Source organism: Rhea americana, unplaced genomic scaffold (assembly GCF_003343005.1).
Source record: "Rhea americana isolate MKP2758 unplaced genomic scaffold, rheAme1 scaffold_302, whole genome shotgun sequence".
Taxonomy (NCBI): domain Eukaryota; kingdom Metazoa; phylum Chordata; class Aves; order Rheiformes; family Rheidae; genus Rhea; species Rhea americana.
Window position 1 is genome coordinate 193,177 of NW_028186427.1, and position 27,184 is coordinate 220,360.

General features: G+C 40.0%; 1 long non-coding RNA gene across 1 annotated transcript; it reads left to right on the top strand.

Moving 5' to 3' along the window:
• Positions 1 to 9,487: 9,487 nt before the first annotated feature.
• Positions 9,488 to 26,313, top strand: LOC146593160 (uncharacterized). The gene is made up of 3 exons (XR_014896447.1): positions 9,488 to 9,618; positions 17,640 to 17,705; positions 26,286 to 26,313. It is a non-coding gene; the product is annotated as an uncharacterized LOC146593160 (long non-coding RNA).
• The last annotated feature ends 871 nt before the right edge of the window (positions 26,314 to 27,184 follow it).

Genomic DNA, 27,184 nt, shown 5'->3' on the forward strand with positions numbered 1-27,184 from the left:
CAGAGCACATTGCTGGCTCATGGTCAACTTGTCCATCAAAACTCCTAGGTTCTTCTCCGCTSAGCTGCTTTCCAGCAGGTCAGCCCCTAGCCTGTAGCTCCTGCAGGAGTTCCACTTATTTGATATAATGCAGACTGGTGAAACCCCGGGATCCACAGGAAGAGGGAGGCTGGCAAACTGATCAGGAAAAGAGTCAGAGTCAGCCTGGCATGAACATGAGCAGCAAAGAGAGCATGGCAGGATCAGCTACAGCTTATGATGTCACATCAACCATGGTGGGCAGTATGCTATTGCAGTGAGTGCCAATCAAAATCCATCTGCAAGCACAGAATTTAGGCACCCTTTTGTAGAGTTTGTCTGCAAGTTCAAATGCTATGCAGAAGCAAAGAATGAAGACTAATGTGTACTGTGTGCTAAAGAGGTTTGAGGTTGAACAGATGCAATAGATGCATGAATAGACGCAAAGGCATGCAATATAGCCCCCAAATTGGAGATGTCTCTAAATAATACTCAGTATCTACTCAGTTTTGTAATGTGAAGGGAGGACAGGGTAATATTTCAGATGTGTGCATCCAAGTGAGTGTCTGCTATACTATTTCTAGACCAGGAATTACTCCCAAATATTGTTTCATTTAGCAGTGTAAATATAGCCTAAGATACTATTTCCTCCTCTGATCAGCAAAGATACATTGGATCCCATTAGCAGAAAAATGGCTTGATCATCTGTCACCATGCCATTACACTACTTCATCGGGTCCATCATAGCTCAAGCTGTTCAGAATATGCTGTGAAACACAGTTTTTCACATTTCAACACAGGAATATTGCATAGGCCTGGCATAGGCCCCCTAAGAAGGCACTGTGGTGAAATGTATGGTGATTGATGTGTAGGATAGGGTAACTTAGAATAACAGATAAAGTCTTTACTGCTGAACAGGCCCTCATTTCTGTTCCTTTCCACTGCTGGGAACATCCAGAGCAAAATGATGATGTTTATAGTGGCCAGGACCACAAGTCCATTTTGGAACTAACCTAGTAGTAACACCTTGGGTTTTTACATGCAGAAAAGCAGAAAACAAGCCTTTCAATTTTGATATGCTGATCTTCAAAATGATTCATTCTGATTTCATATGTGATGTTCCTCATGAAATACTAACAGACAACAGTATAATCTGTTGCTATTTGATTGATGAGGCTTATTATTACATCAATTTAACCCACAAAGACTGTAACTAATAAAATAAAAACTATCAACAAAGGCATAATTACAAAAATGCTGAGTTTAGTTTGAAAATCATTACGAACTTTCAATTCCCTTCTGGACAAATAAAAGTTGTTTAATTTCAAAGTTAAAATTCCTAACATTAAAGTCAACAATACTTCAATTAAAATCCTTATGTTTGAGCAGAAAATGCAACAAAAATCCTTAACTCTCTGTTTACCAACTATGCTCTAGCTGTGCTTTTACAGAGGATCTTAGATATCCAAACAAACATAATGTATTGGCTACAGATCTTGAAATGACCATAGAGGTATTTTTTTCAAAGTTTCCCTTTCCTTTCTCAGACCACATAAATCAGATGTTCTGTCTACATAACATTTATTATTCCAGTGGTATTCTGCTGGTCCAGGGCACCCTTTTGCCAGTTTTCAGGTGGATTTATTTGTAACACAGTGACCAGTTGGCATTTTCTCAAGCTTTTTTCAGAACACCACCTGTACTGTTTCATGGAACTGGCAAGGCCCAGAGATGTTTCCATGTTTCACGTAGTTCTCACAGATATAATCACAAAACTTCTGAATCTGCTGTTTTTGAAATCTGCTTCTAGAAGTTCCTATTTTGCATGTGATTATACTGCAGATCCCCATTTAACTGTAATGATCCTGTATACRATATTTTGCTCTGGAAAACTATAGCACTAAAGCCAGTTTCAATAGGCTTACTTTTTCAAATCAGTAGGAAGTAGAGGAATATGAAACTGTACACTTCACTATGAAACTACAGGTGTCCACTAATAACTGCCTGTTTCCTGTCACCCTTTGCATTCTCCGTTGCATGCATAAGTTGTGGGAAGGAAAAGACAAAGAATGTGTAAAGTCAAGTCAGTACAGGAGGGAGATGTTAGAGAGAAGTAAGAAAATCATAATACACTCCAGGTGAAGTCAGCAGCAATAAATTCCTTCCAGAGTATGAAGAAGCAAAGAATGAAAGAGCAAGAAGTATATCCCCAATTCATAATGTTTTCCCTTCTGCTGGCTCTGTACCACCTGTACACTACCTCTTGCCCAGTATTGTTCTTTAGATCAAAACTCYGATCCAAGAATTTTTCATCAAGTAAACTTTACCATTTGCTAAAAGCCACAGTAGCATTAAAGAATGGCTGATAAAAGTAGTCTTAACTGTCTTATAGGCTTTATATTAATGATTTTTTAAGCAAAAATTGGTTGAATCTTGGTTTAGCTCTGTTGGTTAGAGCATGGTGCTAATAATGCCAAAGTTGGGGGTTTGATTCCCCGTATGGGCCACTTGTTTGAGGATTGGACTAGATGATCTCCAGAGGTCCTTTCCAACCTTACCAATTCTATGATTCTAAAATGTAAGAATTAAAATTTGGCTTACAGAAAACATTTCCTTAAACACAAAGTCTCATCTGATAGGAAGAAAGCCTTCTCTTTCTAAATAAATAATAAATAAAATAAATAAAGGCTATATAAATAAAYCTTCTCAGCTGCTAGTAGTTCTCATGCTCAGGCCCCCAGTCACCCTGGCGGCTTTTTGCTGGATTCCCTCCAGTTTCTCAAAATTTTTCATATACTGGGATGGTCCAAAAACTCAACAAGTAGATGCAGCCTCACAAGTGCTGAGTAAGGGCTGAGTAATAGAAAACAGGTTTAGAAGAAATMCTTTTAGAGGGGATTATAATAATTAATGTAGTTTACTATGGTTGATCTGGTAGACCTAATCATCCCTTAGGTTTCATACACAGTTTTACTAGTGATTTACTGATTTTGTATTCTTTTTCCTTTTGCTACATACCTGACACATTAATTTTAACAAGTGACAAGTATAGTATAGCATATTAGGCTACGTAAACCTATGAAATGGAAATCCTAAATGAAGGTTTAAGAAATGACAGAATTAAACACATTGTTTTGCTTGTTAGGTAATCACACAGCTAGTTAACCCAGATGCTCATAATGCTTGTTGATTTGAGCTATGCACTAACTGTCAGAAAATATGTACCATTTTTTTGGTATATCTTAAGTCTTCCATCTGGACTGTATAGGTAGAAAATGTCTGTAGGAAAAAAAGAAAAAAAAGAGTCTTTCAAGTTTGCATGAGGAAGCTAGTAGATTTTTTTATATAATTGTGTATTTAAATTGGTTAGGAAAGTGTTTCTGAAGGCAGTCTTACTGGAGAGACAATGAAGGGAACTAGTAAGCTAACAAGGGCAGCTGAGGTCTGTGCAGATGACATAAAGCTCCGATTCTTCAGGGATTTATAATTATCCATTTTTCAATTACTCTGATTTTTCCTAAACTGAGAATAAGAAATGCCCCCATGTGGCATGGTGAGGGATTACAATATTCCAAATGATGCTGTTCTGAAGCACTGTTTGTCCTATGCTTTGTCAGCCTGACCCTGGCACTTTGTTTTTCTGTCAAAAATTGTGGTTCGGTAAGTTTTAGTTGTTTAGATTGCAAACACATTGTTACATTTTAGGACTGACTTTGCTCAGAAGTGTAACAGAAGCATGTATGAAGAGCAAAGGTCAGAATTTGGCTAATGTGATACTAACTTTTCCTGTGCACTAAACTGGCACAAAGAACATAGCAATAAATAATACACAAATAGAAAATCTGCACTGCTATGACAGTGCAAGCTAATCACAGGGCTTTCAATAAAAGTAAAATTTGGATGCCAAATGCTCACCCTAGCTATAAGGTGCTCTGTAGAAGTGAGGCAGCCCCTCTCTAAAGGAACAAGTGTTCCAGAATGTGTATTTCAAGTTGCTTGATTTAGGTGAGTTGATGATTTCCTTTTCCTGGTAGAACTGACCTTCATTGAGTATTGGCTCTTCATCTGAATTCCTGGTCATTGATCAGATCATTCGTCATATCCATGAGTGACTGTTATATCATCCTGCAGTTATTTTTATGTTAAAGACCTTTGGTATATCCCAACACTCTGTTCAAAGAGCTTTATTTAGTACATTAAGGTGCAACTGATATTCCAGCAGGCAGGGTGCTCTCCCATTCTCTTTGTATGGCAGGGCACTAGCTCAGTCATAATCAATTTGTCAAGTCCTCCCAAGATGAGAGTCAAYTAAGGAAAAAGAAATGTGTTGGAGAACAGGAAGCTGATTTGAGGTACAATCAGTGAAAAAAAGGAAGAAGTGTGAGAGTCAAGTTAAAAAAATGAATTGGGAAGGCACTGGAGGCAGGAGGACACTGAAAAGAGCACATCTACAGCAATGCCTGCTCCTGGAAGGTATTTGGAGAACTAGTGGATGGTGCCCAGTATTGCTCTGTCCAGAGACATCAGCAGATGAGGGAGCAGGCACACARTTCCACTGGAACTGAGAGGTCTCATGTTGATCCTCCTCCTGGTGGCTGACTTGGCCAAGGCCAAGTTGACAGTTGAGTACTGTGACTTAGGGCGATCTCAGATAGGGAGGGTATGAGTGAATAAAAACCACAAGGGGACAAGTGTAGTCAATTCACCTCTCTGTGAATTGTTTCACTCTAATGAACAGGCAAGCCAACTGGCAATCACTGTGCAGCTGGCAACACTCCTACTAGTTCACCACTTCCTGGACTATGTCATGATTGGAAAAACTAGACATGACTCAGAGATCAATTTGAGTCTTTGTGACAGGGTCAGAAGATTACCATGCTGGAGTCTAGAAATTCCCTAAAAAACTGTTGGTACAAGTCTAGTCTGTAGATGTGTATAGGGTACTCTGCTTGTAATTTCAGTACTACATACCGYTGCAGCTGTTGTTTACAGACACTATGATGGGAATGAGTTCTAAAGTGCTAAAAAACACTAATGTTGAAGAACTAGAACAATATATCACCAAAGAACAGGGAACGGRAAGGAAGGCATAAGCAGGCTGAGACTTCCCTGAATGGAAACTTAATGGCTGCCAGGAGAGATGGCAAAGGTATATAAGATAATAAGCGACATGGAATGGATGAGTCGGTAAAAACAGTTCACTCTTTCTTCTGTAACAAGCTCTCAGAAGCATCAGAYAAAGCTTGCAGGTGGCAAATTCAATACAAACCAAATGAAAAGCTTTTTCATGCAGTGTGAAATGGAGCTGTTAACCACATTGCCTCAGGATGTGGTAAATGTTTACTATCATAGTAAATTCAGGGTTAAGTGAACAAGTTCATGGAGGGGAAATCTATCCAGGGCTATTTAAAACAGAAAGAACATCATCTGTATTTTAGAGACTGCTCTAGCTGAAAATTGTTAGAAACTGTTCTAGAGAAATATCACTATATGTTTATTCTCATGCTCTTCAAAAACATCTTTTGTTGGACAAGATATACTGGGCTGGATGGTCTTTGACATGACCTGGTATGGCTAGTCTTATAAAATGAGGAAGTCACAAATATTACAATATTCCCAAATAAACAGAAAGTAATGGAGGTTCTTTCAGACCTCTTTCCAATGTGAAACCAACTGTTGGGTTGGGGGAAAGCATGCATCTCACATGCCATGGCACTAGCCATGTGACAGACTGTCTTTGTGATGCAGGAGGAGAAGCTGTCTACAAGATCTAGCTTGCTCAACTTCTCTTGAACCTGCCAATGCTGCCGGGCAAGGCAGTAAACAACTGAATGATTCCTGAGCTGCATAAACATCCTATTGCCCGGCTGACAGTCCTCAAAGTGGGAGGGGTTAATTCTGAATAGTGTGTACACTTCGGCCTAGGATGTTCTCTTCCCAGTCCTAAGTGTCAAGTCTGTTTGTGCCCACAATTTGACTCTCATAGCCAGGATTTCCACTCCAGATACAGGTAACTGTTCAGCTACAACTTTTGTGCAAGATGCAATGTGAAAATGTACTCAACAAACTCAGTTATTCAGATGGCAAAGAAGAAGTCCAGTGATTTACATACAAAGAAATTAAGGTCTAGGAAGTTTGAGGAGGAGTGTTTGCTTATGTTTCTTTCCCATGCTATACAGAAACACAGTGTCAGAGAAAGCAAGTTAGCCTAAGAGCAGTGAAAAGAAATCATGATTAGAGTCCCAAGTTCTTCCATTCAAACACATTGAAGAGGACYAGGGGAAAAGTTTCATATTGTTTGTGTTTATGGATAACACTGAGCATGCATACAACTCTCGTACTGTCTGCAAACTGTCTTTATGCATGAGGTCATACATAAGTTACACAAGCTTATCTTTTGGTTGTTTTTTTTTCTCAACAAGAAAGTAACACAGCAGTTACCTGATTTGTGCAGTAGCTTGTTTTCAACATTATTCTTYAATAATCCTGAGCAGCGATGGAGGAAACTCTACCTGGAATAGTTCTGAGCTTACCATTGTTAACATGAGCAAGTAAAAGAAAGTAAAAGAAAGCAAATAACTATCTCATTTGCCAGTGAAGATGAAATGCCAGGTTTGTAAGTTAGTAAAAGCTTGCATTTGACAGCTCTACAGATAACTTAAATACAGTCTTTTCTAAATGTTACCTTTGAAATTACATGCTACATTTCTTGTTTTAATCAGCTCATTTATCTTGGTTTGATCAAGTCAATTTATGTCTTTTTTAATCACAAAATTTAAGATCAAAGAAAAATAAAACTCAGGTGGAAAGAGCTATTGGGAGATGCTGGATATAACTTTTCAAGAATATGATTTAAGATGACCAATCTTCATAAGATCTACTAATTTCTTTTTCTTTCTAGCCTATTCTCCCTAATAATAACCAATCACTCAGAAAGTATTTACAAAAAACTTCACACAAATACAGCACACACTGAATAAATTAAAAGGAAGGAACATTCACTGAATCCCAGCTACAGACAAATGTGTTTCTAAACATGAGCTGAAAAGAGATAGGACATGAATATGCAATGAGAGCAGGATAAAAGCAAAACAAATTATATTCTTCCTGCTTGAATGGCTGATATAAATGGTAAACTATTTCCTTTGCTCTCACATCATCTTAAATTCATGTTTAAATATCCTTGACTAAGTAAATACAGTAGTTGTTATGTATTAAGAAACTAGATAATGTGAACAAAGGAGTACTTTGCCTTTCTGGCAAATACTAAATCCAGTTCCATGTCCTTCATGTTAATATTTCCTTTCACTTTAAAGGACCTATTATCTCAGTGAGATCTATCAAATTAAGACCACTTTTAATGATGGCAAATACATACAGAGCAACTGGGAGGACTAAGTAGCCTGATCCCTCAAAAGGGGGAACATAGCCCAAGCACTGTACTTTGCATATGAGTCCTGAGGTGTTTGTGACCCCTGGAAAGCTTTATTCGGAATAAACATTTTTTGGGTAGTTTTTTGAATGTGTGTTACAGATAGCCTTGAGAACAACTTAAAACCTTAATATATTTTGAAGACTATCTGGAAAACAAAACCTTGGGTAAGATGACAAAAGTTTTAAATCTTAAGGGTATGATTGTACTTGTAAGCATTCAAGGTTTGATTACAATACTTTCAGTCATTCCTTTGGCTCTTACTTCACTCTGTTTTGCTGAATATCGTCATCCTGGGCTCTCCCTTTGTGATAAATCACTTCAAATGGAGACGGTTTATTTACTCAAGGACAGACTAGTCAAGTCTTCACAGACTTTGATGGTGGAACAAAAAGCAGAAAGAACTCAGCTGCAGTATTTCATACGAAGGCATCTACATGAGGACTTAAAAGAACTGAGGTTCTAAACTAACACTTTATTTTTTTTGAAAATTAATGATAAATTGTTATTAGGAATATAATATTGTCCATATCATGCTATATTAATGGCTGAGAAAACATCTGGCTCCTGTTTCTACTAATGTTTATAACATGCCTAAATTCCTACCATTTGGTCTTAATATTTCTTACATATATGGTAGACCAAGAAAGAGCTTGGAATGTTTGAAGAAATCTCTTTAGTTCTTTCTGAAACTTTCCCAGAAATGTTCAGTATGCTCCAAGAACCAAAACATGGTCAGTATTTAAAACTTATCACTTGCCAAKCTTTTTTTCCTCTCACCAGCAGAGAACGTACAACATACCTTAAAACCTTTGGTTAAGGTGAAGGAAAGCTTGCATAATAAAATGCACTTTTGTAACCTGTTTTCCGTTATGTGAACGGCCTCAGCCCTTTATGCACATATAGAAGAGGCTAGGAATGGTGGTTTCTCTGTGCTAGCATGCTTCAAGTATCAGAGTTTATAATTGCTGTCCTGGATGCACAGTGGCAGGGTCCATAGAGCTTTCCAAAGGAAGCTCATTTTCGTGTAATTCAAAAATAGAGTCACTTAAGGTGGTTGCTGGCACAAGTGATAGGTCCTGAACCTAAAATTAGAGGACATAAGTACCATCTATACAGTACTTACCCTCATACATAGTAACTACTGTATCTGGCAAGAGTTGTTAACTTTCACTTGATTACAGACTTCTCCCCAGAATATTTTGGTGTTCTCATGCAACTATGTGTTTGCATGACAGRTGCAAATATGCCTTTGTGGAATGCAGAACTGGAGCTTAACTGTTCTTCCTGTTCCACATACAGACTCTAACCATCTGAAGCCCCTCTTTCTGCCTAAAAAACACGGTCTTTTACAAAGAAAAAACCACAGTTTGAACTTGGACAGCACACACAGCTTCATCAAAATCCTGTCTCCACTTGCTCATACCAGAATTGCTATCTTTTATATCTGGAACACGTAAATCAACTACAAATCCTCTATGTCGACACCTCTGTAGGGACCCCAAGTGCATAGAGCTGCCATAGAACATTGTTCTGCTATGAAACACGGATTTGTGCCTGACGAATGCTTCTCTGAATGTCATGACAGGATTATCCGTTATGAAAGTCCACCTGAACAAGAAACCCAAGCTATTTATATTCTTGACATCGCTTGGGTAAAGTCAGCACTTCCAAATACTTTGTGAGGCTTTTTTGTGCACTTTGAGCGGGCTTTAGCCAGACAACCACCAGGCTGGGAGAGCTGCTGGTGCAACACGCACCTGTTCTCTCCTTTTCCTTAGTCCAGGGCAGAAGCAGCTCCCACACCCGAAGCCCAAATCTGGTCACCTACGAACAGACGGTTTCGCCTTTCGGGTCTCGCAGGACACTCCCGGTGGGCCCGTCCGAATCGCGCCGCCCCGAGGCGGGAAGCAACCGCACTGCCGCCGACGCCCCCGGGCACCCTCCCCCCGCAGCCGTTGCAGCCGCCTCCGCCCGCCGCCGGGAAGGAGGGGGACGGGGGGAGGGGCCTGGCGCTCTGCCGCTGTTGGCGCCATGGGGCTGCGCCCACCTGCCCGCCGCGGAGGCGCAGCCGCTGTGTGGGGCCCGCCGCGGGCTGTCGAGCGCCCTTCGCCCGCCGGCCCGCCCCGGCCCCTGCTGCGAGACTCGCTGGTCTCTGTCCTCGCCGGGTAAGTATCCGCTGCCCCCAGTCAGCCTCTCTTCCCCCCCGCGGCTGGCAGATCTCCTGGGTGCTGGGGGAGGGGGCAGGTGGGGCGGGCGTCGCCAGCAGCTGCTTTCCGGGGCCCCGGGACTGGCAGCCCCCGGTACAGCCATGCCGCTGAGGCACCGGCGGTGGCCGTTTGCCCAGTCCGCGATCTCCAGGAGTTCCTCGGAGGTCGAGCCCGGCTTCAGGCGGGTACCGGCAACCTGCCGCGGGCCTGGCAGGCGCCTTCGCCCGAACCGCTGCGCCGCCGCGAACTCGCATTCTTGACTCACTCTTTTTAAAAACTTTTAACAACCAGGGAATATTAGTTTTTGTTTGTTTGTTTGTTTGTTTGTTTGTTTTTTACCGTATGCTCTAAATGCTTGATGCAGAAATGGACTCCAGCTGCAAACTGAGATTTCTTCCTGAAGTGACTTGCAATCTTTATTCTGTCTTTATTTTGGAAAATGAAGTTTTTGCCGTCCCGCAAGTCCCTGAACCACATACTTTGGGGAATTAGCATCTTGCCCTCCACAAACCTCCTAAACCATCTACTGTTAGAAAATATCACTAACTCCCCCCCCCCTTCTCGTATTTCACATACAGATGGGAGGCTGTTAGTTCTTCTGTTTAGCGTTCTCCGAATATCAAGAAATCGGAGCATGCTGCATCATGTTTGTTGTATATTTCCTACCCTAGTTATTTTCTTTTAATCTCTTTTCCGTGTGGGCAGAAGACCCAGTCTTTGTGCATCTCATGCTCACAGGTTTGAGTAAATCAGAGCTGCTGCTTTTGAAGTTGCAGACCACACACCTTCATCCAGTAAAAGCAGAAAATAGACTTTTAAGCAGCAGGCTGGGATGTTAATCATTTACCCAGCTCTCAGTAAGACATGGAGACCTGCTGCTGCCACAGAAGACTTTTGTGCACTGCAGGAATTCCTGCTCTCCGTGAAGCTCTTGTGTCCGTTCTGTAGCTCCTTCTGCACTCTCCTTGTCTTACAGAGACTTAGGAGCAGTGAAGCTTTACCACTCACTGCCCTTCTTCATCCTGTCCTCTGAAGTGATGCAGTCATTAGGATTCTCATTTTTTCCCCTCTTCTACATCCTTTCTCATTCAGATTTTTCTACATAGACTCTTAAAAGACTTTTTCCAGGTACCAAGTAATAAGGAATACTCTGTTAAGTGATTGTATTCATTCAGATTTTATAGGTTTTAAACACCTTTTATTTGTACTGACTTGGAAGGATCCTATAGAAATACACTTACTTTAAAACAACTTTTAACTATGATGTGTAAAATTACAGCTGAGATTAAAGATCTAGCGTATACAGATTAATTCCATGGGCCAAGCAAAAAAGACATGAATTTATGGATTCTGTGTTGCAAAATTATGTAGAATTACTTTCTACCCATTTTTTTTATGCCATTCCATAACAAATCGACTGCTAAAAAGCAAACAGAATTCCTAGAGAAACAGGAAAATTGATGAACTCTGGGCAGGAAGCCTTGTCCTTCAGTTACTAAATTSTGACTTTAGTCAGCCTAAAAAGAAGCAACGGAAGAGGCAAACAAACCCCTATACTCTCTAATCTCTGGTTTTTCCATCAGCAGGCATGCTTCTTATCCATGCTGTGTCTATAACAGTTATAACTCGAGGAAATTACAAAGCAAAATTAAATTTTCCCTTTAATTTTGTATACATCCTGTATGTATACCTTCCATTTCCAACTTGTTATGAATGTGAAATGTGGAAGGCTAGAAGATTTTACAAACTTAACATCATTCAGTGTTCTTTTATGATCTTCTTTTTACAATTAGCACAAGAAAACAGAATTATACATAATTGTCTATTTTATTGCTTTGCCTTTAGAGTAAATCTAGCAGTTTTAGCTTAAACCAGTCATGCCAGCCTCCTATAAAAAACTTAAAACCAACAGCAACAACCTAAAATTTGTCATTCTGGTGTGTGAGAGAGAAGGGTAGGCAGAGGACAATTTTTTGCTTCTTGTGTGAATGGGCCACAAAGAGATTCTGAATAGAGGCTCATGGAATATGTTTCCTGAGGTTATTTTCTTTATCCCCTTATCTTGGAAAATTCAACTTCCCTTTGCTTTTCTGAAAAGGGGTTCTCCTTGGTATGAAGGTGTGCATAAAGATTTGTTATTTCTACAGAGCTTAATAGGGAGCATACATCAGTCACATGCACTCAGAATGTGCCAGAGCCCTTTTTAGATATATACAAATAAAATATTAGCAAATGACTGCTGAATTCTTTTCCCAGTATTAGCATTATTTAGCTCTTTGGGGATAAACGCTGTTCCTTTCCAGATGTCTAATTTGATTTCAGAGTTCTGTTCTTCTGTGGCAACTGATGATGGTGAGAAATACCTGCATCTAAGGGAACAGACACAGAAGTAAAGGGAGTAAAGTGGAGAAGTAAAGGGAGTAAAATGGAAGGCATGGCTTATTGCTAGGATTTTAGACAGACCTTGCTTGTTCCTCCACTATCCAGTGGGTACTACTTTCTCAGTAGTTGGTGATGTCAAAGACATTTGGCTTCTGCTGTTGTGCCTTGCAGCAGAAATGTACATCTCTGCACATTAAATAAAACCCTTGAGTGGTTTAAGAGAAAACTGAAAGCTAGTGTATATCCACCRAATTTTGAGGCTGTGGACAAGTTATGTCAGTGATGTAAAGCTCAGAAGTATTTTTATATGTAATTAAAATGTTTATTCTACTTGTATTAATGACAGTGGCTTAGATTAGCCTCCTTTAGACTCTGAAGTAACTCATTTCTCACCTGAATGGAAGAGGATGTAGCTGCCTCCATGACAGTCTTGTCCATCTCCATTGAGACTCCCTGGAGGCTCTCTGTACTAAGTAGGAGTTTGACAACTGATAGAACAGAGTTAAGGATGAATGGGTGGAAGATGTAGAAGAACATGCAGAGAACATGCATGTTCTTTCTGCTCCATTGTTGCAAAGAAAACAAGCTGCTATTCTATGAACCGCAGAACCACGCAAATTCACAAGAGTTATATTCACAGGTTATATTTGTGATTAGATAGTAATGAACGGTGGTGTTCTCTGTGAGATCCTAGGGGTTCTTCCTCACCTGCCTAATAACTTCTTTTCACAAGACTTGAAAAAACAGAATAATCTTAATGCTCTCGAATTTACCCATAGTCAGCAAAAGAGTTCAAAATTTCATAGACTCATAAAATCATAGAATTGGTAAGGTTGGAAGGGACCTCTGGAGATCATCTAGTCCAACCCCTCTAATCAAGAAGGATCACTTAGCGCGTGTTAGACAGGATTGCATCCAGGTGGGTTTTGAATATCTGAATAGAGAAGGAGACTCCACAGCCTCTCTAGGCAACCTGGTCCAGTGCTCTGTCACTCTCACAGGGAAGAAATTCCTCCTCATATTCAGGCAGAACTTCCTGTGTTTCAGTTTTTGCGTATTGCCTCTTGTCCTTTCGTATGGGACAAGTGAAAAGAGTTTAGCCCCATCCCCTTGACACCCTCCCTTCAGGTACTTACAGACATTGATAAGATCCCCCCTCAGTCTTCTCTTCCACAGGCTAAACAGGCCCAGCTCTCACAGCTGTTCCTCAKAGGGCAGATGCTCCAGCCTTCTGATCATCTTCATAGCCCTACGCTGGACTCCCTCCAGTAGCTCCATCTCTCTCTTGTACTGGGGAGCCCAGAGCTGGACACAGTACTTGAGATGAGGCTTCGCCAGGGCTGAGTAGAGCGGCAGGATCACCTCCCTTGACCTGCTGGCAACACTCTTCCTAATGCACCCCAGGATACCATTGGCCGCCTTAGCCACAAGGACACATTGGTGGCTCATAGWCAGCTTGTTGTCCACCAGCACTCCCAGGTCCTTCTCTGCAGAGCCGCTCTCCAGAGGGTCAGCCCCCAGCTTGTACTGGTGCATGGGCTTATTCCTTCCTAGGTGCAGGACCCTACACTTGCCCTTGTTGAACCTCATGAGGTTCCTCTCTGCCCAACTCTCCAGCCTGTCTAGGTCTCTCTGAATGCCAGCATAGCCCTCTGGTGTATCAGGCATTCCTCCCAGTTTGATTTCATCAGCAAACTTGCTGAGGAGGCACTCTGTCACTTCGTCCAGATMATTGAAAAATTGTGGAAGGACAGACAAGGGAAGTGCTCAGGATGATCTCTGTGCTTAGGAAACCTGCCTAATAAAAATATAGCCTTAGATTCTGTTCCTGGGTGTAATATTAAATATGGAAGAGGAAGAGGAAGCTTGTCTACAGCATGACTTTAATTTGTGTGCCGTGTCTGAGAGCCAGAAGAAGAAGGAGTTGGGATGTGGAGATCCTTGTGTGGGATCACAGGATTGTATTGTGGATTGTGGGAGAGCTGTTGAGTTGGAGATGGCTTTGGTGATCTGAACAGGCTGTGAGGTGTGCTTCAGGAATAAAAGCCTCTGGGTGCTGCTTTCTGCTCCCCATCATCCCATCTGGGAAGCCAGAAGCATTACCAGAATGAGCATATTAATTAGTGAAGTAGTGAAGTGTCTACTGGCATGAGCAAAAGCAGTTTTGCACTTCCACATATGGGTACAATTCAAGATCACTAGCTATAATGTAAAGGTGCTTGTGAATTTTCATGCTATTTTGATCTGCAGACTTGCCTGTTCTTGTTTCTTGGTACCATTATCCTTCTGTTACTGACCTTGTGCCAAGCTCTGCATAGAAATAGCCTCATCAAATTCAGCAGCTCTATTACAAGGCAGACTTCTGTGAGCACTGTAATGGGTGGCATTGTGGCTCTGATTTGCTTTTTACTTTGGACTCCCTCCTCACCTCACATGTTTGGAATGATGCTTTATCTTTGGAGATGAAGAGCTTGCAGATGTTCGTTCACTTAATACAATTGTTTTCCTTGTCCAAGTCTAGACTATGTCATATAGGAGCAGCAAAATGGCCTTGGTTCCCATGCTGCTTGTGTTTCTCCTTGGCATTTGGTGCTGTTTATGCAAATGTGAAAGATAAGGTCACCAAGCAGTTAGTTTGAACGGATACTTTTATTTGCTTTTGAGAAACATAATATGCTAGTAATTTTATCTACTGTGTTTCCAGTGTACAGGAAGTGGTCATTACTACACCCTGAAGACTATTTGATGGAAAAAGAAAGATGTTTCTACATTCCAAAATTCAACAATTTCATATTTTTTACTTAAGGATTTATACTCTTGTCTGGTAGCATAAGACTGAATAAAATGGCTGTCTGTCTGCACTGTTTCTTTGAGGAGTGAGGGCATTTTAACATAAAGATTTTTATGCTGTTCTTTATGAATAGTAGCTGATGTTTTAACTCTGGCATTAAAACAGCTAGCTAAAGGAGTGCTTTGGAAACTATGTGCAGTCAATGGAACAACTAAGGGGGTGGCAGTAGGGTGCAAATATTCCTTGCACCTAAATGGGAGGATCTGCTGAAAAGAGGTAGATATGCTTTCATTGCAATGGAGAGGCATAACAGAGATCTAGAGAACTGGGTAAAGTAAGTATTAACTTGAACTAAATACAAACATCTTGAAAGATATATTGTCAATCAATTTTTAGAAGCTAGTTTAGAGCACCATAGTAGTTTTCTTGAAAACCACAGTTCTCGTAAAAAGTCAGTAAATTTGCATTTCCAGAAGGAGCAATAACAACCTATATCAGTATAAAATTCTGTTAAGAAATCTAGAGATGGAGAAGCATGCAAAATCTCTACATGTATATTATTTTTACTGCATTTAATTCTTTCCATCTAAACTGTTGGTTTCAGGCTTAATCTTGTAGTGACTTAAAATACATGTGGATGGCCCTCATTGATCTCTGCAGACTGAACATGTGACTGATGTCTGATGGCTTTGGTAGATGTTGCCACTCCTAAGCAGCCAAGGATGCATCTTTCAGTTGATCAGTTCGTGAAATGTCTCAGGCTCATTCATTTACCTAAAATAGAGTCAGTTTGTCTGTAATATTCTAAGCTGGTCAGAGCAGGAATTTAGGGGATTAGATAATCCAACTCAGGGCTGGCAAATCTAGCAAGGGAGCTGGATGGTTGGAGAATGCAACAAGTTCTGTTATCTGATCTAATTTTCTTCACCATGAACCATCATTTGAAGGAATGTAAGCTCTCCTTTGAGGACCTTGCTATAAAAACATGTTTGGGAGTATAACTGAATATTTATAACACCTATTTACACTGCAATTTAAAATCCTTGATTCTGATTTAGCACTTTTTTGTTCATGGTGTTGTACTGATTATTACTACTTCCCCAATAGTTATGGACAGCTAAGAGACCAAGAAACCTGTTTGCTGTCCTCCAGGAAGACACATCTGAGACTTGAAACTCAAGTTCTCACTAGTGTGAGTTCATTCCTGCCCATTCTTCCTCTTTAATTAGACCTGGAAACCTCTGGGATTCTCTTTTCTTTGAACTACAGCTAGAGCTCTGTATTCTAACATGATTTAAAAACTTGTCAGGAAACTTCTAGTAACACTTAGAAAAAGCAGTGGTTTGCTCATATATGTATAACAGGAAAGGGCTACTAAAAATTATGTAGACAAAAGGCAGAAGTTTCAAATGAAGTATTGGGGATCAAATGCATAGAACGTAGTAAGAGTATAGTGTCTTTGTCTTAACATGCTAACTGTTTGGATTCATCTCCTCACCTTTTATCATCCTTTTTTCTAGAGGCCGTGTTTGTAAAGCTTCTATTTATTCTTGTGTGATGCCACAACACTGACAATAAAAGGAAGCTCAAACTAAAGGCCCAATGATAAAAAAAAATCTTTAAAAACACAAATGCTTGAAGCTTTCTTTAGCTGAGAAAATGATTTCATTTCACASAATCAAGTTGAAGTGAAAAAAAATATATATATTTTTTTGTGCCAGGCAGCCTGTGCTAGTGAGAGCAACAGCCCCTGTCACTAGCAAGCAAGGCTTTTTTATGTTTGTGTTTGACCTAACAGGAATAGAGTTAAAGCCAGTGCTGAGTGCATTTGAAAATGCTGTCCATAATGATTTAATACATCTACCAATAAAAGAGAAAGAACGAGTGAGTGAATCCTCACAGATTTCACTACCTATTAGGCACGTTTTCAAATAAGTATATAAACATCTTACACCACCTAAAGTTTCTGGACTGCTTCTATACTCTGTTGTCACAAGCAACTGTGGATCATGTTTGTCCATCTGAGTTGTTTTTCTTCACTCTGACTTTGAAATGAAAAACTGCCAGTTTTGCCTGACATTGTTTCTGGAAGGATCCTCTGAGGAGGAAACTTTACTGTTAGCATAAGTAACTAGAAAAGAAGACCTGTGTGGGCAGAAAGAAGGTGTAAGATGCAGAGAGAACTGGAAGAAAGGGGACTACTGAAGAAAGATTACTGGCTGAGCTATTTTCCACATTGAATTCAATGGAGAGTTCTGAGCAGAGCAAGTTCTTTGTAATCCATGCACATGGGAACCTGAGAGAGAGGGAAGGAAAGTGCAGATGGACCCAGAAAGTAAATCTGAGTCCTCATGCTTTCTCTTTCTCCTCCTTTCTTTCCATTCTCAGTTAAAAACAGAAAAAAACAGACTTCTTCCCTTATTAGCATCTGGAAGAAAAATAGCTTTAATTGGCTTTAACATTATGTACATAATGTGTGTGTGTGTGTGAGAGAGAGAGAGAGAGAGAGGGAGAGGGAGAGGGAGAGATTTTACTGAGGAAAGCTGGGGCTTTGATCTGAGCAGATCTTGTGATGGTCAGCTCAGGCATATTAGTTAGACTGAGCTGACAGTGATCTTCATCTGTAGGGGGAGACAGAAAGGCAGTATTGATGTAATATATAGGGTTGTTTGAGACAAGGAAGAAAGAGACCAATAAGATAGAGTCAGGGTGGGTTGAAGGAAGGCTGAAATATCTACATTTGGTAGAAGTGACTGTGCTAAGAAAACATAGAATGAAACTAAGTTTATGCTTTCTCACATTGCAGGATATGTGCTGCCTTTCAGAGAAATGTGTGAGAGGAAAACCAGAAAAGCTGTGACTAGACAGTGTGGTGAGTACACAGGTACCTTAATCGTTTCTGATCTCTTTCAGCTTGGTGCTTGCAGGAACATGAGCACCTTAATAAATTTTTCCTCCTAATGTGAGTAGAAAGAGTTGCTTTTCCTTCCACCTCTGAAACACTGAAGGGTAGATGTTAAGCATTGGATCTGCTTCTCCAAGAGTTCTGTTCTGCAGGCATTATCTTCTTAAATGTGTGTGGGATCAGGGTGACTGTCTCATTTGTTGCATGAAGCGCAGTTTTCACACACGAATTTCCTGATCTAAAATCAGACTGACAGTGAATGTGTGAAGTTCAACAAGCTAAATTCAATATTTACAAACACACAGTTGAGGAAAATGGTGAGTATAATCAGAAACTGCAAAGATAAACAACTGCCAAGAGGGTTCTGAAGACTCTAGAGATATTTGATTTCATATGGGGTTTGATCATCCAGCTTTGCCCATCTTTCCCGTTACTTGCTCTCTTTAGTCTGTTCGCTTTATTACCTGCCTCCTTCCCCAAATCATATGCTATTTGGATTTTTTTTTCTCCCTTTTTTTCATTAAGGTCTTCTTTTGGTGCCTAAGAGCTTTCTGCTTCCTGTTTGCTTTTAACAGTGTTACAGTCATGTCAGAGAGAAGAACGAGCTTCTTCTGGCCACTGGCCCCAGAATTCTGTGCTATGTGGAAAAGCCATTAGTGATTTTCACTATTAGAACAATGCTTAATACCCAGACAATTGAACTCCCTCTCCTCCCTTTTTTTTCCTCATGTACAGATGATGACATGATGAAAGAGAGATTCATGTCCCAAATAGTTTGTGTTCTGAAGGGAGACAAAATGGGAAGGTAGACATTAAAGCTTCAGGCTAAATGAAATCATCTTAAATTATCCTCAAGTGCCAGTGTGAAATGTTTGGTRGAAAATGCTCTGCTGAAGGCTTTCAGTTTCAGGAACTGCAATCTGATTTGCAGTTATGATTGGTATTTGGTACTGACACCATTTCTGTGCATCTTCTCAAGTCTGAGAAGTCAAACATWGTAGATCCCTCTTGAATTATTTTTCTCCCCACAAACTTCCAGTGGTAGAAGCTGTCACTCAGTTGGTAAGCCCTATTTCAAACCATGATTCTGCCAAATTTACCTATGTGAACTTATTCATACTCTTTATTGAAATATATATGTATTTTTTCCCCTCTAAAGCTGGGTATTCAGTTGAAAGCCTTCAAGTGCTGTTGAGACTGAAGATGATTTCATTTAGTTTGAAGCAAACAGTTGCATTTAATAACCACTGTTCCATAAGATACACTGCTGACTGTGTGAATGCTTAACCATCATCTTTTCTGTATTTTTGCAAGATACAGTAAGCATATCAGGAATTACTTTTTAACCATACACATCTCAATGCTACTGTTTCATAATTTTGTACTAAAACACACAGATAATGGAYCTTTCTGTTTAGTTCAGCTACTATGGCTTCTAATTACTCAACTGGAGTTCTAATCTGTGTGAGTTGCTAGGTAGTTAGTGAAATTGTTTATTATGATAATAAAAGAACTGTCGGTTTAACTGTGCTGCTTTATGGTAGTTATGCTGAAGGGACCACACATTCAGATGAAGGGTCATCAGAAGGAGAGCTTTAAAGTTGGTAAATACTTTTAAAAGTGATTGTTCTGTTAGATACTACTGGAGTATCCATTAGGGGATGGGAAGATTGTCAGAATGGGTCTAGTTGAACTGCTAAGAAAATAAGACTGTGATTCTCTCATTTCTTTTTTCTTTTCTTTATTTTGGGGGGGTGAGTCTGAACAAAGATTTAGGGTGGTAAGGGGGCCTAGCCACCAGAAAACTTTTCTGCTGCTTTATTTTCTGTGAAGACTTATATAGCAGCATATGAAAGTAAATTAGTCTCTGAAAATACAGAAAATACGTAGATATCTTCTGGTATTTTGACAAAAATTGCTTAAGATTGCTATTGAATAACCTAGAATGCTCACTTTTCAAAAGGATTGCTCTCTCTCTTTTTTAAGTTAGCTCCTTTAATTTTTTTTTCCATACCTTATTTATGTTCTTTAAGGCATAATACTACTGCAGCTGTAATCTGCATAATTCTCATCTTAGTATAAAGTCTTGACTAGAGGTCACTTGACTATGACTTTGGGATTTAGTAAATATGAACATTGTGCTGCTCTGTTTGCATGGTAGCTGTATTCTTTGGGAAGTTTTGTTTTGTGTCCTTTCTTCTATTCAGATGATTGGATCTTTCTGCATGTTGATTATGATTAAATTATGCTTCATATTAACTCTTGGTTTTCTTAACAAGTTTCTATATGTTTTGCAGTTTTGTCTGACACTGGCTTGCTAAGGCTTGTTGGCCCTCAAACTATTACCCCATGCTGCTCTTCCATGAGGTCACTGACAATAGTGCTGGGGTAGCATGGAACATTTTAAGATTAAATGCAGAGTTCTAGGATAGCTGAGATACTCAGTGCCTTTTCTGCCTCAGTTTTCAGTAGTAAGGTTTGCCCTCAGGGCTCCCAGGTCTCTGAGCCTGCTAGCAGAATGTGTTGGAATGAAGCAGTACACATGGTAAAGGAAGAATGAGTTAGGGATCACTTAGCCCCCTTGGACATACACAAGTCCATGGGACCGGATGGGAGGCATCCAAGGGTACTGAAGTTGCTGGCTAACATCCTTGTGAGGTGTCTCTCTATCATCTTCTAAAGGTATGATGACTGGGGAGGTTTCTGTTGATGGGAGGGAAAAAGGGGGATATCACACACATCTTAAAGAAAGATAAGAAGGAGGATCCAGGTAGCTACTGGCCAGTCAATGTAACCTCAGCCCCTGCAAAGGTGTTGTGAGCAGAACAATCTTGACTTAGGGAGCTTTTACTAAATTTAATTTATTGCCAGTTAGCAGAAAATTTTAATTACTAATTTGGATATTGACAATTACAAAAACAAACACTTAAACAAACACTTTTCCCTCCCCTTTTCCAGGCTCAATTTAAGCCAGACACCTATCTTTCCCTTCTTAGTCTCAACTTTTCTCATTTCCACTGCAAATTGCTGTCTCTCAGTGAAGCGATGGGCAATGCAGGAGGTTGGAATCATGTGTGTAAGGTTTCTTTTGGCTGCTCTGTGTTTCTTACTGGGTTTCCTCTGCTCCTTTGTGCTTCACTGTGTCACTGCTCAAGCATGCTTTTTCCACAGGCTGCAGTCTCTTCAGGGGTATACCTGCCCCATCATGGGTCACCCATGGGCTATAGTCCTTTCAGGGGACTCCCTCCCTTTGGCGTGGAGCACCTCTTTCCAAGAGCATGTTTCCGGTCACATGTCTCCTCAGCAGTCTTTTCATTTGCATGTTTCCAAATGCATCTCTACCATATGTCTCCCCAAGAGTGTCTCCTCACATTTCTCCAAACATGTCTCTTCACTTGTCTCTTCCCTGAGTGATGGCTGTTCTTTCTTAAGTATGTTTAAGCAGAGGTTCCATGTGCTGCGCTAATTGAAGTTTTGAAGCGTGATGGATTGTTTACATTAGTTTTAGAGGTGGCTGGAATTAGTTGTGATAGGCGCATGGTGCTTTCCTGACCTGTTCACATATAGATCATCCCTGCAGTCCCCTGCTACATAAACTCTGCAATTTGTGCCCAGTACGGAAGGTTACAGAGCAAATCCTCTTAGAAGCCATTTCTAAAGACATGAAGGACAAGAAAGTGATTGGGAGCAGCCAACATAGATTCATTATGCCTGAATAACCTCATTGCTTTCTTGATGAAGTAACTGGCACTGTGGACAAAGGCTGAGGAGCGGCTGTAGTATACCTTGACCTTAGCAAGGCCTTGGAGTCAGTCTCCCGTAGTCTCCTTATCACCAAATTGGTGAAATATGGTCTGGATAAGTAGACAATAATGTCGGAGCTTTGATCAGTGGTGCAAAGTCCAGTTGATGGCCAGTACCTACTGGCATCCCTCGGGAATCAGTATTGGGGCCAGTACTGTTTAATGTCTTCAGTAACATGCTAGATGATAGGATGGTTGTGGATGACCCCAAAGTGGGGGGAGTGGTAAATACACAGTGCTGGTATTCCAAGAGACCTAGATAGGCAGGAGAAATAGGATGACAGAAACCTCCTGAAGTGCAGTGGAAGCACATATAAAGTCTTGCATCTGGGGTGGAATAAACCTCTGCAAAAATATGGGCTGCAGAATGACTGTCTAGGAAGCAGCTATGCAGGAAAAGATCTGGGGCTGTGGTGGACATCAAGTTGAATGCGAGTCAGCAGTGTGTCCTTGCAGCAAGGAAGGCCAACTTGGTGTAATCAGCAGGCCCAGGGATGTGATCCTTCCCCTCTATTCAGCACTTGTGAGACTGCATCTGGAGTCTATATGCAGTTTTGGGCTCCCCAGTACAAGGAAGATACTGGAGCAAGTCCAGCCAAGGCCACCACAATGATCGGGGGCTGGGGCACATTATAAATAAGGAGAGGCTGAGAGAACTGGATCTGTTAAACCTGGAGAAGAGAAGGGTAGGGGAGACCTTATTACTGTCTACAACTACTTGATCAGGGGATACAGAGAAGTAGGGCYAGAGTCGTCTTGGATGTACACAGTAGTAGGACCAGAAGCAACAGACACAAGTTGGAACATGGGAAGTTCCAACTGGATGTTGGGAAAAATTGTTTTATCCTGAGGGTGGCCAAATGCTGGAACAAGTTGCTAAGAGAAACTGGAATCTCTCCCTGGAGGTGCTCACAACTCAGCTGTGCAAGTCGTTGAACAACGTCCTCACTACTTCCCACAAGGGAAGAGATTATGCATAGATGGGAGCCAGCAGATGCAAGTAGGGGTTATTATGTTTTGTTAGCATCAGAGTTAGCTTGTCTTGGATCAAAATTTATACAAAAGAGTTGCTTTTATCTTGGATCAAAATTGATACAAAAGAGTTGCTTTTAACTGTGGTTTATTCTAGAGTCAATTTTTTATCTTACTCATATGACTGATATCATTGACTTACAATTTAAGTATTATATGGAATTGATTTCTGACACTGATGACTTTAAGAGACTTGTGTAAATACACTGAGATGTATTACCTATTAAAATTTTATATTCAGGGAAATCTACCACTACTTGGATAGCATGCAATTTCCAAGAGCAGTGCCTTGCTTACCAAGTATGATTTAACTATATGGTAAATAATCCACATCCAAATGTATATCTAAAATGCGAGGCATTCTGTATGGTGGGAGAGAATTTTGTGGGACAAGTATGTGGTTCTGTTGTGTTACTGCTTTATTTTGAGACTTTCTTTGAAAAATGGAAACAGTACTTGCCAGTTTCAGAGTCATGCTCTGAAAGGTGTGTAGTGTTTGAGGTGGTCTTTGGTGTCTTCCAATGAAAGAATCGCACTATTGAAGTAAATACTGTTATGAATCTTTGCTTACTGATGGGCTCATTAGGAAGCTAATTGTACCATATCTGGGATATTGTCTTCATTCATCTTTTAGGAAAGAAACAGTTTTCTTATTTAGGAAATTCCTGGTTAGATAGAAGGAAGTTATTAATAACTAAGTTCTGCTGAGAACAGCATTATTTCAATCAGGAATAATGCAGTGCATGATAATACAGGGAGTGCATAAACAAGTAAAGTATAAAGCATGTAGAAGTTTTGTGTATTACTTGTGTTTGAATGATTTCTTTAATGTATCTGCTGAATATGTAAGTATTTAAATAACACTCCATGAAGAACTGGAGTGTGCCCAACTAAAAGAAAGGCTAAATAAAGTTTACGCCACATCTATGAAGTGCTATTAGCTTTTTATTTGTTTAAGGTAAAATAGTAATTATATGCATTAAAAATCAGCTAGTGCATGCAGGTTTTGGGGTGAAATCTGCTTTCAGAGGACACTTGCCAGAACTTGAAGTTAAAATAGAAGTGTTAGATAAAGTAGTCTGTATTGGTTTGGTGCATATCCTTTTAAGAGGAACGTAACAATATATATTTCAGTTTTTCGTGGGACCATACCTTGTAAAGCTGAATGCCAATAAAAACACCTTGTTGGAAGCTATTGTTGCAAGAGAAGTGTGTGAGATGTGAAGAGAACATTGTAATCTGGTAGCTAAATTTTTTGCAATGAAAACCTTATCTGGTAGAAGACAGTTCTTTAGAGTTGGAAGGAGGCAGAATAAGCAGAACTAAATTCAAGAATTCTCTTTCCTGTTTTTGATTCAAACAGAAAAAGTTATGACTGGAACATGTGCCTCAGACTAGAAGTACAGCAATTTGCTCTTTTCTCCACTTACCTGAACTATGACTTGGCCTGGAATCTTTCCTGAAAAGAAAAAGTTACCTGAAATGCTTGCAGTATATTCAGACAAAACCTGATAGTCTTTGCTAATGCCTGCAGTGCTACGTATCTAATCATAATATAACAGAATGATTTACTTGCTGTATGTGTGACTGCTGTAAGGTAGCATTTTAAGTGTGATGGTTTCAGAACATACTGTCTTAATGTGCAGGTGACAGCAGCATTACAGGCTTTCATGGTTTTTTTTCCCCTCCTTTCCAGAAAGCATTATTTGTTTGATCAAGTGGCACAATTTGTCTGCTAATATGGTTAATTTCTTCAAAAACATGAATGTGGCTTCAGAGTAAGCCACAAATATTTTTGAGTTCCAGCARAAAAAAATACTAATATTTTATTTTTCTAATGAGGTTGTCCTTTTATTTTCATTTCTGACCATAAGAATCCCATGAAGAAATGCCAAAATGATGGCAGAGTTTAACCCTTCAGAACTGTCAGTAAACGGGAATGCTTTGTGGTTGTGGTTCTGCCCTTCAGGCACCAGTCATGTAGGAGTCTTTCTAAATCTTTTCATTGTTTACAAGGAAGTGCTATCTGGCATATTAAGACAAACACTCTTTTGTTATTCAGAGTGAAGCTATATGATGTGACTAGCAGCAGAAGGGTGGCTGGCACGTTGCCCTTGGGAATCTGAACCCACAGCTGTGGGGAAGAAGCAAGAGAGAAAGAAGCTGCTCTTGAGGCAGGAACTGCTGAGTCTTGTTAGGACCCAGCTGTATGCCCATCGAGCTARGGTATGGTAGAGCCCTGGGAGTGAGTTGCAATCATCTGCAGGTGACAGCACCTCTCCCCTCATCTTTTTAAAATATGCGTATTGTGCCCTTGGCCAGAGGAAGATTTGGGAAATTTGGCTGCATCTGTGTAAAAGCAGTGTGTAAAGTGGTGAGACATATCAGGCAAAATGGTAGTTGATCTTTGAATGTTTTAAGAGAATAAAAGCTCTTCTCTTTCTATAAGAAAGCATATATTTGAGTGGTGGCTTGTCATACTGCAGTGAATCCTTTCCTTCCACATGTTTCTGTAGCTTGTTTTTATTATCTTTATCTGAAAGAAAAGGTAGTCCAGCATGACTTCAGCATGTCTTTGTAAGGTTGTAAGATTTGAAAGAGACAAAGTTGATAAGCCTGTTCATTGAAATCAGCAAAGTTAAGATTCTCAAATTTTTTTGATGGTGGAAGGCCACCAAAATGTGTGATGTAACTGTTTACCATCTCCTCATTGGGAGCCAGGCAACATTTTATTTGCAAGAAGAGGAATTTAAAACTGTAAGCTAAAGACAAGAATAGACATAAAAGGTAGGACCTAGTAAGGCTAGAATGTGTTTTTTCATCACTGCCATTAACTGATGGAAGCTGCTTCTTTTGTGTTCATCTCTTGCATGCAAAAATCTTTAATATTAGTTGTATCTTTCTGAGAAAAGCTATATGAACAGACCTATGAAAGTCACTTATGAATTTAGAGTTCAGGAGGATTGGGATTGAAAATGTTCTTTTAACTGGGCACTTTTGTTTAAAAACCTCAGCAACTGCATGGTATTCACATACAAAAACTTCTGAAGAGTCTGTTAAGCCCAATTATTTTGGCTCGGTAGGATAGTAAGCTTCCATTGCTGCTAGTTGATTTCTGAGTGCAAAATATCTCAGGGGCAAGCTCTAAGCAGGGAACTGCTTTAGGAGATTGAATAGCTCCCATGAAGTGAGTCACATTTTTAAAGCTAATTGCTGGAGGTTTGAAGTAATGACTTTAAAGAAAAAAAAGTACCCCTTTGCTGTCAAAAGGGCTGTTCTTCTATAGTTTATATGTTCTTAGTAGCATATCTTCTGTGCTCTGAAAACACCTGAGGAGTTTTCAGTCTGTTTATTAGAGAAAGCATGTCGGTTGATTTCAGTGACAGGAGCACAAATTGGGAAACGAATCAAATATATTCAGAATACCTTTCCTTTCTGTTCTGTTCTCTGCCATTCCAATTCTGTTTCTGAGATGAGATTGAGAGCTGAAAGTACTACAGTACTTTCACTGTCACTACCAATAGTGACAACTTCTTTCTGAATGTGTAAGTAGACACACTTATTTTATACTTTAATATATACAATCTGAGAACTGCAGAGAGAAACCATAGCTGTGGTTCCKTGGTTCTAGTTTAAATATCTGCAGAAATTTTAATGAATCTGACAGAGCTGAATAGAGAGATAGTAATTGCTCTCCTTCTTTGTTTTCTAGGTCTGTATGAATGTGCTCTGAACTGCCAGTCAGGTAAGGCATGCTGTGCTCATCCAGACTTCTTAGCTTGGCTGTAGCCTTTCTAAGGCTGATGGCAGGCAGGGAGCAGAAGTAAGAAGGAGGCTATGGCAGTGGAGTGTTGATGGAGCAGCACCAGCAAGTGCCCAGTGGTGACAGGACATGTATTTGAGGGTTATAAAGGGACAATAATGAGTCTCGCTTCAGGATAGTTGTCAACCATTGTCTGCAACAATAGTAAAACTTATACCAGTTTCTTRCACCAACTTCTGATACCAACTGATACGAATTTTCTGTCCAGATAATTACTCCCTATTCTGTAGAGCTTCCTTGAAGCTTCTTGATTTGTAATACGGAAACTTTCCCAATATAAGTTGACATAATAAGGGATTGAAACCATCAATTATTTTCATGTAGTTTTCAGAGAATCCTGTGTTCTTTATATCTTCCTACTTTTTCTCTCTAGAGAGAGCATGGAAGTTTCTTAGAACTCAATATTGAATCTTTCCATAATTTGTTTTTCTTCTACATCCAGAAATATATAATGTTATCAAAGCATTTTTAGTGTAAACATGCTACAAAACTTCAATATTTCAGAATAATATGTGTACCTGTTTTTCAGATTAGAGATAATTCTTGTATATGGTGCTTTTATCCCCTAGAGATGCTGCTTTTTTTCCTCTTAGCACTACTCAGAAAGGGTTGATGCTGAATTTGAGAATAAATTGCAGTAAGGACACATGACATTATATGCTCTCTTCAGCTGATATTCTCCAGGATGAAGCTAAGTACAGTATCTTTGGGTGATAGAGATGTCTAAGACCACATAGAATACTGAAAAAGGACACATCAAGAAACTTCAGAAACAAAGACTTGCATAT